The 14,793-nt window shown below is 41.1% G+C and overlaps 1 long non-coding RNA gene across 1 annotated transcript in view; it reads left to right on the forward strand.

The window, feature by feature from the left end:
* Positions 1-12,290, forward strand: part of LOC128097840 (uncharacterized) — a 62,453-nt gene extending 50,163 nt beyond the window's left edge. The window contains exons 3-6 of the long non-coding RNA XR_008214006.1: positions 1,445-1,664; positions 8,286-8,428; positions 8,558-8,650; positions 8,737-12,290. This is a non-coding gene — a long non-coding RNA (uncharacterized LOC128097840). The remainder of the gene's footprint in view (positions 1-1,444; positions 1,665-8,285; positions 8,429-8,557; positions 8,651-8,736) is intronic.
* Positions 12,291-14,793: the final 2,503 nt, after the last annotated feature.

The raw sequence follows: 14,793 nt of genomic DNA on the forward strand, positions 1-14,793 counted from the left end.
GCATAGACCCCAGCTGTAGCAGGACCATGAATCCAGATATGGCCCTTGGCAGCAGCTTGGGCCCTGAAGTCACCCTCCCCAGGTGGAAAATAGGCCACTCACATCAGTCTGCTCCTTACAATCTTGGTTTCTTCAGTTCTGTCTCTTTCTACAGCACATGAACTGGTCCACTTCTCTTTCTCACCCATTTCTTCACTATGCATTCACTCATCACAATGGCATCTACCCGCCCACTGCCTTGTGGAGCTGGACAGGCCTGTGATTACCTTCAGCCAGTCCAGGGCTGTGAGGACCCAGTGGGCCTGTTGGCTACTTCCTTCTTTACACAGAGTAAAGATTTGTATTCGATTTGAACACTGCTTTACTTTATTGGCTTCTCTTTACTGGTAATGTAATTTATGTGCCATGAGATTCACTTGTATAAGTGCACAAATCAATGTGGTTCAGTATATCTAGTGAGCGGTGTAATGTTTATTAAAGTCTAGGTTTAGAATATTTCCATCATCCCCCCCAAAACACATTTGCACCCACTTTAATCACTTTTCTATTGGCTGACATTTAACACATCAATGTTTTAAAACACTGAATGTTTAGGATATCTTCATCCAATAGTACTATTTAAAAAAATTTTTTTGAGACATGATCTTGTTATATAGCCCAGGCTGGTCTCAAACTTTTGATTCACTTGCCTCTGATGGGATTATAGGGTTGTGCCATCATGCCCAGCCAATAGTATGAATATTGATGTTGGAGAATGCTGTGTCAACCAATTTTTTAGATATTTTAATCTCTTACAAATTTTCTCGCAACTCATTAATAGTTAAAGCTATCTGATTGGATCTTTTCACTTTAAACTTTTATTCTGTCAAGCTCCTATGTCTAAGAAGTTTGCTTCTTATGTAATTGCAGACCCACTTTTTCGTTGACAAGGAACTTGTCAGTAGGACAAGCACCTCAACCATCTTGACCAAACAGCTAACTCCATTCACTGTTTACTAAGCTAGAAAAACAATACTATGATTAAAAACAGTTATCATCTTATTCAAGATTCTCAAATGATTTTTGTGGATACTGTCTTATATCTTCATTGAGTGATTTATGAATTGGTAGGAAGAAAGCAAAAAGCTAGAGGTGTGCATCACTTATGCCTGGCTACGTGGCTATCCCCAGGGTGCAGTTTTCTTAATAATTTGAAACATTTTAGTGCTCAGATGGCCCTGGTTTGGCAACTAAAAGACATGGATTTGCAGATGGCAAACCAGGAGTTTCAATGTCCTCACTCCCCTAGCACTGGTACCTACTTTCTGTACCGGAAAGCCCTTGGTCAGAGACCGACATTTGGCTCTTTGTTTATTCCTTGGTTACCTGTTCATGCTTGTGTAAGTAGCCTGTGCCCTTACCTTCGAACTATTTCTGAAACTTGTCCTTGTATTTCTTTGCCCAGTTCAGACAGCGGTTGTCCCTCTCTTGGATTTGTGGAACAGTCTCAGCCTGTGGTTCTCTGGCACCCTCTCTCCACTGGTTCCAGCGTCAGTCTGTCTTCTCAGCACAGCCAGAGTGAGCTCTGGGAACCAGCTCCTTCCATACAGTCCTGGAGGCTGGTCAGCCAGTCAGTCAATTGCTGGTCTCCACCTGCAGTGAGAGACCCTGTCTCAGACAATAAGGTAGAGTGTGATAGAGAAAGACACTTGGTGTCTACCTCTGGCCTCCATACATACATGGACACATGTCCCCACACCCACATGTATCCATGCACACTTACAAAACACAAATAGTAGTTAAATGTCTCTTTGGTATTTCTCTCCCTCTCTCTCTTTTCTAAATCATCTCACTATTTAGCTTAGGCAGGCCTTGAACTCACAGTCTTTGTACCTCAGCTCATGAGTGCTGGGATTACATTCCCAAGCCATCATGCCCCTACCATGTGGCACTTATTAGATGAACCACATTAGCCACAGGCAAAATTCCATCTAGATGGCATTCGTGGGAAGCTGTTACTAACACTTTATAAAGATGTCTACATTTATTGGCTGGTCAATCTTTTCCAAGGTACAGAAAAATATTATTATAGAATTATTGTTTTTCATTTATTAGTAATTACTATATTCTGGCCTTTATTTGTTATAAACAATCTGTTGAAAAATACACAAGAAATTATTATTTGCGTTTTATGTCCAGGAAGATTAGGTTTCAGAGAGGTTAACTACATTGCCCAAAGTCACACAGCTGTGATCTGCATACAATTCAAATTCAGTGGTGTCTGGTTTCAAAGTCCTTGTCTTGTCCTCCTAGTCTCCATGCCTTCTGGAAAGGTGATCTCTGAAGGGAAGCGGGTGAAGAGTGGAGTGGGAACAGCTCTAGCCAGGCAGCACTTGGAAAGGTTAAACTTGAAACCAGGCCACGCCCAGGTTGGACTGGTGGCTCATTCCTGAGGTGCTAGTGTCTGGCAGGGAGCAGGGAGTTGTGTGGGTTTGTTGGAGGGAGGGAGAGAAACACCCTAAGACTGGAACGAGGGCTCTGAGAGGAGAGACTGTCGGCCCAGGGAGTGTGCCCATGTCCAGGGGAAAATACTGGCATCTATCGTGCATCGCCCAAACCAGGAAATTATGTGTCGACGAGAACTTCCTCTGCCTCTGAGGATTTTTTTTCCTCGTAGAAAGAAATTTGGAAGTTAAAAACAGAAACTATAGCTCAAGAGAAATTAAAATTAAAATGAAGAAAACATGCAAGTTGCCAGAGAAATCAAGAAGATTAAAGACTAGTTGCAATGGTGCTGAGGTTGCTCAGCTGAAGGTTTCTGTGCAGACACCAGAGGTTCTTGGAGAAATTATTCTTTTCAAACTATTTTAGGGCCTTAAATTATACATCTCGTGAACTACTTCTCAAGAAAATCCATTTGGCTTGATTTTACCTTTAATATTTAAAAGACTTGCAATCATCATTCTCTAATATTTAAAAGACTTGCAATCATCATTCTCGTGCACTGTTTTTCAGGTCCTTTCTTTGTCCGTTTTCAGTTGCTAATAGCACAATACCACAGACTGGGTACACTAAAGAGAACAAGGAGTTTACTTTACCTCATGGTCAGAAGCTTATGTCCAAGATTGATGTCTGATCATGGCCATCTTGCTGGCACAGTCTTCAGATAGCTGAGCACCACATGGCAAGAGACTATGATGTGTGTGCATGTGTGTACTGCAATCCACCCTCTCTTCATAAAACCACCAGTAGTTAATTATGATGCTCTGTTCTGATGATCTCATCTAATCCTGAGCACATTCAAAAGTAGTTGGTTTATGTTTCAAACCTCTTTTTCTTTTGGTGGTTTTTCGAGACAGGTTTTCTCTGTGTTGCCCTAGCTGTCCTGTAACTTTCTCTGTAGACCAGGCTGGCCTTGAACTCAGAGGTCTGCTTGCCTCTGTCTCTGTGATTAAAGGCATGTGCCACCATTGTCTGGTTGTTACTAACCTATTAATCCCTCAAAACAGGATTAATCTTAAACATGGTTTTTGGAGTGTTCAAGCTACATCAAGTCACATTTTATCAACCTTTAATGAAATTATTGAAGTAGAAATAGAAAAATCTGTGTTTCTTTCAAATAGTGAAAGTGTTGTTTTATAATTTGATTAGCATATAGAAGTGATAGATTGGCATATAATTTTATTTGGCAATCTGTAAATTTAGGGCAAGAATTGCAATTTTGCAACTGATGTGATTTGTGAAAGTTGTGTGGAGGTGGTAGCTACTCCTGAAACTGGGTGCAAGGAGAGGGACGCCACCCTTGTCTGCCTCCTCCTCTGCCTTTGGACAGCCATATGTGGGCCATCACTATCGCTGGGACTAGAATCAAGTCAGGTCTCGATGTTGCCTCCCCCAGTGCTGGGCACCGGAGTCTGCTGTATCAAGTGTCTGCTGTTCTTTGTCTGCCAGTGTTAGAGGCTATGGCCAGTGGCAGAGCTCACTCCTGTGGTGCCTGAGGAAATCTTGTCACTCACCCGTTGTCAACATTCCCCCAGCTGTCACGTCCACAAGATGGGCACTGCACACCCTCTGCTGTGTGCTATACCCTGTGGTATGCTAGAGTGTCCCTGACTCTATGTGGCTCCCAGAGACCTCTGTGCTGGTTAATATTGATTGCTAACCTGCAGGGATGGAGATTAGATTAGTGAAGAGTACCTTTGGGTATGTCTGTGGCCAATCTCCAGAGACAATTAGGTCCCAACTGTTTGATGTAATCAATCCTCTGATGGATCATTGTATGATGGCGTGATTGGGAGGTAGTGAAAGGCAGAAGGTGGAACTCAGTTGGAGGAAGTGGGTCACTGGGGGCTGTGTTTTGTTTGGCGTCTTTCTGTATGACATTTTTCTGCTTTCTGTCTGACACGATATGAAGAACTTTTTTGGCATGTGTGCTCACTGCAGTGATGTCCTGCTTAAGCGTGTGGACTGAAGCCCTGGAAATATGAACCTAAGCTGTGTATGTGAGGCATTTTGGTCACTGCAATGAAAGTAACTAATGTAGCAGCACACTAATTATAGTCAAAAGAAGCTATTGGCCCTATGCATAGTGTATATATAGTATAGGAGGACTACGTTACAGAGCTCAACTGGACACAAGGACGGGATTGCATACCATCTCACAAGGCACGTCTTCAGGAGAAAGCCGTTTGTGTGTGAGTGTGTGGGGGAGCTGGCTTACAAAAGCAGTATAGATAATTGACCCACCATGAGTGTAAGTCACAATGTAGCACCATCTGGAATATGAAAAAATGAGATTATCTCATGCCTACAAGTGCAAGTGACCATGATAACCCTCTTGTAAAAGATCCTAAATAAAACAGTATTGATGAAATGCTTGATAAGATTCAAAAGATAATTATAAAAGTCTCAAAGATTCAAAGAGAAGAGACAATTGGACAGAGTGAGGGAAACAAAGTATGCTATGAATGAGAAATTCAGCAAAACAATAGTGATCTTGAAAAAGAAACAAACAGAAACCTTGGAAATCAGCTCAATAAGACCAAAAACACTGCTGAAAGCCTCAGTGACAGACTGTGGGGAGCAGACAGAAGAAGGCTGAATCCGATGGTGTGTATTTTGGAATTTATCAGTCACACACGCAGACACACAGACACACACACACACACACACACACACACACACACACACACACACAGACACACACACACACACGGAGTGGGGGGAGAAAATATTAAAGAAAGCACCTGAGGTATTTTACATGTCATTAACTGAAATAAACATTTTATCTTTGGTGTCTCCAAAGGGAAAGAAACCAAAGGAAAATATACAATAATAACAAACAACCTCCCTAATTGTGGTAAGGTAAGACCCTCCAGATGTAGGAGGCTCTTAGGACACTACACAGACATGGCCAGGGACATCTGTGCCACGATATATTGTAGTCAAGAATTTAAAAGTATAAAGCGAGGTCAAAAGATGGCCCAGAAAGTAAAGTGATTGCTTCACAAGCATAACAAGCAGAGTTTGGATCCTCAGAATCACACGTGACTCTAAGCCCAGCACACCCTCATGGGAGATGGCAAGTGAAGCCAGAGGAATCCCCAGAAGCTTAAAGGCAGCTAGCCTGGTACGAACAGCAGTGAAAAACAAGAGACCTTGTATGAAATAAAGTGTAAGGCAGAGATTGACCTCTGACCTCCACACACACACACACACACACACACACACACACACACACACGACAAAGAGAAAATGTTAAGAACTCTAAGGGAAAACTTCCAGGCCACATTTGAGGGCTCCTCTCACTGGACTAACAGTACAGTCTTCGCTGCATTAGTCAGCCTTCCATCACTGCGACAAACTGTGAGCTGAACAACTCAGAAAGGGAGCGGTTTATTTTGACTTACTCGGTCAGAGCTTCCAGTCCACGGCTATTTGCTTCCCCTGCCTCTGAGTCTGGGGTGAGGCACCGCATCCGGGAACTCACGTGGAGCAAAGCTGCTGACATCATGGCAGCCAGGAAGCAGAGGGAAGAAGGAACAGAATAAAGAGTACTCGAAACAAATTTAACAAAATGACAGCAGTGTTTACACACCAATAATAACCTTGACGGAAACCCACTGAAGCCCCAATTAGAAGATATGGATGTGGTAAATGGGTGCAAAGTGAAGAGGGAGAAACACCTGCCTACAGGAAATGCACTTCTCTCCCACAGATACACAGACGGAAAGTGAAAGTAGGAAAAGTGATACGCCATGTGAACAGAAACTGAGCATGAGCAAGAGAAGCTAGGTTTGGATCAGAAACAGGAACCTGAGCGGGAGAAAGACAAACCGCACAAAGAGATGAAGAAGGCCACAATAATGGGTCAGTAAAATAAGATGTAGAAATTATAAATACGTTTACACCCAATGCCAGAATGCCCAATTTTATAAAGGAAGCATTCTACTGAAAAGGCAGAAAGTAGACTCTATTACAGTAGCAGGAGGGGTCATCAGCACATGAAGGGACAGATCATCTAGACAACAAATCAGAAAGCAACACCGGAGTCAATCTGGACTATACAAAATAGATAACTGACGTTTTAAAACTATTTCATGCAAAATCGATAGAATGCATATGTATTCACTATAGTATTTCAGATTACATTTATACACTTTTCCTTTTAATGATATATAAGTCTTGGAAATATAACATTTAAATAATCAAAATAGCTAAAGCTTTCAGCACAAGCTTGTCACTTTAACTAGCTATTGAAACAAACATCAGGACAAGTGCAGGATGGTTCCTGCCTTCAAGAAGCTGTTGATCTGTTGGGCTCCTTTTTAGATCTTCTGTAAAATTCTCAGCATCATCTTTCACAGAAGTCCTTATGAATCCTCCAGCTAGGCTCAGGGTCTTTTTTCTTTAACCCAAAGCAACAACATAATATAATTTGATGTAAGCATTTATTGCAAAATACTAAGTGACAACAAAAGTTAACGTGACAAAAGTCTCCTGCCCAGATTTCTTGGTTTTTCTGTTGGCCGCTATGGACAGGCTGTTGGAGGAAATGTCATGTGATCTTTGGAAAAACAATTAGATCATGGAGGCAAAACTTAACTCAGTCCAAAGTGTTTTTCCTTTCTGTTGTTCACGGTGGCTTGCATTAGTTTTTATGGTGTGGTGGATGGCTTCATTTGTCACCATGTTACCAGATGCTCTTCCATCCAAAGATCACCCATTCACCCATCTGCTCCATATTATTTTCTGGAACTCTGTAAAAATAATGAAATAGTTGCCTCTTTGGATTGTTTGACATATACCAAGCTGTTTATATGTAGTACTTCATTTTAGGGAAGGCAGTATGAAGATTTCTTTCACCCCCATTTTGCAGATGAGAAAACTAAAATGCAGAGAGTTTAGGTAACTTTCTAATTTTCACACTCAGAGTTGGCCCCAGACCTGGACTGATACATCACAAAGCTTAGTGACCTGGGACCACAGCCTATCTGTTACTGTCAGTCACCTTGTCCCAACAAGCACACTACAAGGTAATAATGACCAAGAATGAGAAATACAGATTTCTCTTTTAAAACATTTTGGCACCTGTCAAGCTCTTAGTAAGTATACATTCTTATTCTCTGTGTCTGCCTGTAGTATAAACAAGGCTAACAAAACAGATCAACATTCCTAGGGACTAAGGGAAAATATTAACATTTATGTAAAAGAGAAAAAAATTGACCTTTGTAGAAATAAGATTATTTGAGAATATTGTTTTGAAACAGAGAAGAGTTAGCAAGTCATGGAAACTAAAATCACATTTTACCCAGAAGACATGTTTCTAGTTTGAAGTGTTGGACCAACTGTGACTCCTCACTGGGAGTTGCTCACACATAGAAAGATGCTGTGCAACTCTTTTGCAGTTTCCCATGAAGAGGCACTGTATTCAAAACATGTTTACGATGTTTTCTGAAAGTAGAAAATGCCCTAAGTTTTTATATTTAGAGTTTACGGGGTTTAGGAGTTATTGTGTTTTCTCTCTTAAATTTAGATTTTCAATTTGGACAATGGAAGACTAAGAAATGCAACATTGGAAAGATACTACTTATTTTAAAATACTAAATCTTGTAGATGACAGTAATTTACAGGGAAGGGAGGCATAATTTATCAAAGGAATCTGAGGGGTATACGTGAGGTCCCCTTGTCCTAGGATGTAAACCTGAGCTCATTGTTGGCAGGAATTCCCTGAGTGTGTGCTGATGTGGAAAGTGAGCTTGAGATTCAAATTTACTGAAATTACTTGAATCTCTCCATTTCTGCAGTCCTGGAAAAAAGTGAATTCAAAGATGAGCCTCTACTTTTCTGCTTTTTTGCCGACGAGGAAATGGAAGGATCGAATATGAAACACAGGCTTATGAAACATGACTTGAAAGTTGTGGAGAACGTCATAGCTCAGTCACTGTTGGTAAGCCGCCATGCCTTAAGTTTCCTTCGGGTATAGCGCTTAGCTGGCAAGCACGCTGACGCGTTCAGTCGATTTCATTGTGATGCTCTCCTTGTTCTTTATCAGTAACGTTAATATTTTACATTTCAGATTAAATCCAGTGAAGGCAGCTATGGCTTTGGGCTTGAAGACAAAAATAAAGTTCCAATAATAAAGTTAGTGGAAAAGGGGTCTAATGCTGAGGTAATATAAATTAACATTTTTGTTAAAAGTCTGTCATCATACAATATAGTGCCAAACTGAAATCGACCTTTATGTGTTTGTTGAAGGTTGTGTCTCTGAAGTTCTGTAAAGTAGTGTTGGATTTGTAGCAGCTGAGGCTGTGTCTCGGTGATGATGGACTGGGGAGGTGGTGGTACTTCAGAGATCTACAGCTCCCAATTACCGAGTTCCCAAGTGGCAAGTTCTGTGACTTCAGGATCTTCCCAGTCATGAAATCTATCCTGGAGCTCTGTGGGAGCTACATAGGATGTGACAACTGTGCTGTGTGTCACATGGGCCTGGTAATGAACAACACGGTGCGAAAGGACAAGAGAGTCACTAACACGGTAAAAAGGAGAGGGTATGGCAGTGCATGCCTTCAATCCCAGCACTCGGGGGGCAGAGGTGGGCGCATCTCTGAGTTTAAGGTTAGCCTGGTTTACAGGGTGAGTTCCAGGACAGCCAGGGTTACAAAGGAAACCCTGTCTCAGAAAACCAAAAACCAAAGACAAACAGAAAACGAAGTAAAAAAGGAAATCACGAAATTTCCTTGAAACAAATGAAAATAGCAACATAACTTATTAAAACTTAAGGGATCCAGTGAAAGCAGTACTACCATAAAAGTTTATAGCAATAAAAACCTCCATAAAAAAGAAGTAACCCAACAAACAATGCAAAGCAAAGCAACCCCAAATCCAGCAGAAGGAGAAAAAGTGAGAAAAATCTAAGCAAATAAAAGACACCACAAACAATACAAAGAATCAATAAAGCAGAGGGTTTTGTTCGTTTGTTTGTTTTTAAATAAAAACCTTTAGCTAGAGTAATTTAAAAGAGAGAAGACTCATATAAAGTTGGGTAAAAGGTACAGTTTATTATGGCTGCTCCAGATATACACAGTCACTGGAGATTGTTAGGAAAACTGTATGCTCACCAACTGGAGAAGTGGATAAATAAATACATGAACATTAAAAAATTAAATACAGCATGTAGAAAGAGAGGACACACTTCCTGACTTGAAAATGTATCACACAGCTCATACAGTACTGGTACAAGGGCAGCCACACAGACCAACGGGGCAAAACGGAGTGCATCGAAATAAGGACGCGTTTGCTGCCAGCTGATTTTGACAAAGGTCTGAACAACACCCAGACAGAAGGAAGCCTCTTTAATGCATGGTTCTGGGGAAACTGGTTATTTGCACGCAGAAGACTGAAAGTCGACCCGTCTTTCATTTTGTAAGAAAATCAAATTAAAAAAAAAGGTGTCGAAGACCCGACCATGAGAACTGGACTTGTGAAACTTCCAGAAGGAAGCGTGGGGAAACACTCCAGCACATTGACACAGGCATTGACTTGGGATAAGATGCCCCAAATCCAGGAAATAAGACCAGAAATGAACAAATCGGACTGCATCAAGTCAGGGAACTTTGGTCCAGTAAATCGACTAAAGCATTGAAAAGTCAAACTATACATGGGAAAAATATTTATAAGCTATTCTTGTGACCAGGAGTTAATATCCCAAATAGACAACCAATTTAAAAGGGCAATGACAAAAATCCCCCAAATAATAATTAAAAATCAGAAAAATATGAATAGATTCTTCTTCAAATGAAGAAATTCAAATGGTCAACAGATGTATGAAAAAATGTTCAACTTTGTTGGCTGTCAGGTAAATGTTAGTCAAAATCACAATGAGATTTTATTTCATCCTGGTTAGAAAATCTCTTATCAAAAAATTAAAAATGTAGCAAACACTGGCAAGGATGTAAAGAAAAGGGGACTCTCGTGTATTCTTGGTAGGAATTCTCCGACTGCAGGAATGATATCAGTATAGTCATTACAAAGAACAGTGGGAATGGAGGCTCTTCAGGAAACAACAAAAAATATATCTACCATACGATCCAGTTATCCAGTCACTGAAGAAACCCAAGGAAATGCCAGCACATCACAGATGTATTCCTGGCTGCACTAAGTCACAAGGGCCAAGACGTGGCATCAACTTAGATGCCCATCAAGAAAGTGGTGGCTACACATATATTTGTATTTCAATGACATAGTAACAAATAACTGTGTAATATATCATATACTGGTTATATGAAATATACTGATAACATGTTATTCAGTAGGCTATCAAGAATAATAGCCTATCATTTTACTAGTAGTAAAACTTCTGAAGCTGGAATACACTATGTTAGGTGAAGTAAGTCCAATTCAAAAAGGCAATTTCTGCACGTTCTCTCATATATGTGGATGCTTCTCTGGATTACAGTGTATAAATGATGAGAGATTGGGAGGGACAGGTGGGACATCAGATCACCAGTATCCGAGAAGTTGTAAGAAGCAGTGACGTCTAGCGTTCTGTCAGAGGGGGCAACATGATAATTTACCACAGCCTAAAACAGAGTTTTGAAGAGCTCCAAAGTTCCAAACATAACGCAATGATGAGGCACATGAGTGCCTTGATTTTGCCAGTGCATATTTATGTGGGGATTGAAGTGGGTGCTATAGCCTCTACCTGTGTCAAATTATTGCTTGTTAATCCAACATGGTTAGGAAGACGGAGACATTGCCTACTCTGATATGATCAATACATACAGAAACATACATTGAACCACTGCACAGCACCCCATAAATTTGTACAACTAAAATAAATTAAAAACTAAAACAAAATTGAATAGCTTGTGAAAGTTGTATATCCCTGGCTCTGGAGTTTCTATGAAAAGTGAATGCTTTCTCATTGGGTACTGAATTAAAAATGTCTGGTAATAGAGTTTCTGTCAAATATGAGGGCAGATTTGAATTAACATTTTTGAGGTAAAAAACTAGTACATATACCAATAAATTGTGTTTTGGGGAAAACAATTGGTCTTACCTGGTGAATTAGAATTTAAAATATGACTTACTTTTCATGTATGTTTTTTCTTATAAATTAGACTCAAACACATGTTCTTGCTTCTAGATACATATCTACATAAACCAGTACATTTAAAAATAGATCATTTTAAAATGTGACAAAATTTGGAAGTCTGGCTGAGGAAGATTGAGCAGGGAGTGTGAACTTCCTGTGACCTGGAGAAATGAAAAAGTGATTTCAACTAGAAATAACATGTCTCCCTCTGGAACAGGAAGGTAATTTATGGAAACACCTTTGCAGCAGCATCCACACATGTGACTTGAGGTCAGATGTTCTATGTGCTCCAGGAGACCTCACAGAGTTGGGTTAGAAAGTGTGGGATACGCTGCCTGAGCCACAGACAAGAAGCGCTGTTGGCCAGTGAGGAAGGATTGCTGCATAATCAAGCCCAGGAAAGCTGCAGGAAGAGGAGGTGCAGGAGCCCACCCCTACGGCTGCCAGCACTTTGTCCCATCAAAGGGGATGCAAGGCAAGTTGATGGGGACAGCTTCATTCAAAATCTATTCCTAATTCTTTGTGGAGTCTCCTTTCTGAGGATATAGGAAAAGACATTGAAGAACATAGTTTACATTGCACAGAATTCAATTCAACTAACATTTCAGATGTAACAGACATAAACAGGTGGTTAGGCCCATGTTAATCCATGCTTCCTTTTCACTGTTTGTTCATTCTTTCCTCCCTCCGCTCCCTTTACCACCCCTTTCCCCTCACCTCCTCTCTCCTCCCTTCCCCTCCCCTCCCCTCCCCTCCCCTCCCTTCCCTTCTCCTCCCCTCCCCTCCCCTCTCCTCCCCTCCTTTCCTGTTCTTCTTCTCACTTGTGCTGCTTATTTTGTGTCAACTTGACACCAACTAGAGTCACCTGGGAAGAGGTGACTCAGTTGAGGAGTTGCTTCCGCCGGATTGGCCTGCAGGCAAGCTTTTTCTTGATTAATGATTGATATGGAAGGGCTGGCCCACAGTCGGCTGTGCCCCCCTGGGCGGGTGGTCCTAGATTGTTTAAGAGAATGAACTGTCAGCCCTGAAAACATGCATAGTAATGATGTTATACAGACTAAGCGGGTTATATTTAAGTATATATATTTGCATACATACAATAATAATTAGTGAAAAAAGAGGCCATAGACTTGAAGGATAGAGAGAGGACTGTGGGAGGGTTTGGAGAGAGGAATGTTGCAATTATATTATAATCTCAGAAATCAAATAAAAAAAAGAAGAAAACTGAGCAGTCATGGGAGTCACAGTAAACACCGTTCTCCGTGGTCTCTGCATCAGTTCCTGCCTTGAGTTTGTGTTTTTGCTTTCCTTGGTGATTAACTGTAGCATTGAAATCCAAATAAATGTTTTTTCCCCCAATTGCTTTGTGTCAGAATGCTTTAACAAAGCAACAGAAAAGCGTATTAGAACACGCATCCCCTTCCTTTCCCTACCCACATCCCTCCTCCTTCCCTCCTCTTCACCTCTTCATTCTTTCACTGTCAGGTATGAACTGCATTGCCATTTTCCCAGGAGCTGGTGATGTCCATGGCTTGTAGAATTCAGTCTCGTTGAAGATAGAGTTGGTAAATTAGTAAAGGAAGTGGCTTCATTAGTGCACATTTATAGCGCCTGCTCTGTAGGCCATAAGTAGGGCTCAAGAGTAGATGATAATGCCCAGTGGTCCTGGACAGAGAGCTTCTTGGAGGAGGGACAGTGAAGCTCACACTGTAGAAGAGGAGCCTCCATGAAAAGAAGGAGCACAAGGCCAGGAGGAAAAGAATATAAGCCTGGAGGTGGGGAGTCTTCAAGGTGTGAAGGATCTTGATATTTTCAGGGCAGAGAAAGAAACCAATTTTCTTGCGCATCTGAAGGAAAGGAGAGAACATGGAAAGACTAGAAGATGGCAGGGTGAGTGTCAGGTTGTGCAGGCTGGGTCTTCTCAGTCGAGGCAAGGCTTTGGTTGGGTTTTCTTTAGGTGGAATGGGAAGCCCTAGGAGCAGGTGGTTTGTGTTTGGAGATACTGGGTTATGCTGGGCTGTTGTGGAAAGCAGATGGAGATGAACAAGACAGGCAGCAAAGATAATGGAAAGGGACTGCTGCACAGCCCTGGAGAAAGCTCAGTGGCTTGTGTTGGGGCTGCAAAGGAGGGGTAGGAAGGTAGCCAGTCATTGGAGATGGGGCTGATTGTGAGCCAGCGATAGGCAGGCCAGATTGTCTTTACTCGGGCTGTGGGGAGCCCTCTACTCTGGGTATACAATTTGAAATCCACTAATTTATAGAGGGCAAAAAGAAATTTGCTTATGAAGTGGTTGATAATGTGAATTGAATTTTCTGTGTAGCAAGATGGTTTTTGCATTCCAAAAGACGCTAACAAGAGGTCTTCCTCTGAAGCAGCAATTCTGAAAGCCAGGCAAGCCTTTTAATTCCATTGACCACTGGTGCAGTAGGAATTAGACAAGATTGATCACTGAATACATTTGTCACATTGACAGATTTAGAAAAGGTTATTATAAAATTCATTCTGGGGGGAGGGTGTTTGTAACCTGAAAACGTTCCATTCCTTTCTTCTGTTTAAAACTGTATCAAATCATTTTATTATAGTGTTATTTAATTTGTAAATTGTTTTGCTATGAACAAAGTAAAGTATGGTTTAAAGAAAACTTCAGACATACAACTATCATTTGAATGAACTGATTGCATTAGCTAGAGGCTGGGCCTATGGTTTCTTTGAAGTTAAGATTCTAGTTTTTCATATTCAGATGTTATACAACAGCTTTTGATGATAGAAATCCATTATCAAGGTATATACAGACTGCTTGCCATGTTTTATTTAAAGTGTTCTATGGAGGGAATCATTTCTAAATCCTTGTAGTCTCATGATTGACATCTTGCAATTAAAAGTCAAGATTGGGAGACAGCATAAACAGTGGCAAAGGCCATCAGCAGAAAGAGAAAAAGATGGGTAGAACCAGTGATTCAACAGCACAAATGCAGCTAAATCATGTGGCTGGGCTTTTCCTTTTTCTTTTTAACTGTGCCTTTTCTTTTAATGAGCAACGTGTGGAAGGTTCTGGTGATGGTTTTGTGCCTTTCAGGCTGGAGGCTGGGTGTGCTTCTGTATTTAATTCTGCTACAGTAACACATGTCCTGGCTGAGCACAGGCTTGATTATTGTAATTCTCTTTTCGTAGGACTTCCAGCAGGCTTGTCTCTCACTTGCTGCTCATGCAGAATGCA

Source organism: Peromyscus californicus, unplaced genomic scaffold (genome assembly GCF_007827085.1).
Source record: "Peromyscus californicus insignis strain IS unplaced genomic scaffold, ASM782708v3 Scaffold_5__1_contigs__length_169319896, whole genome shotgun sequence".
NCBI classification, from domain to species: domain Eukaryota; kingdom Metazoa; phylum Chordata; class Mammalia; order Rodentia; family Cricetidae; genus Peromyscus; species Peromyscus californicus.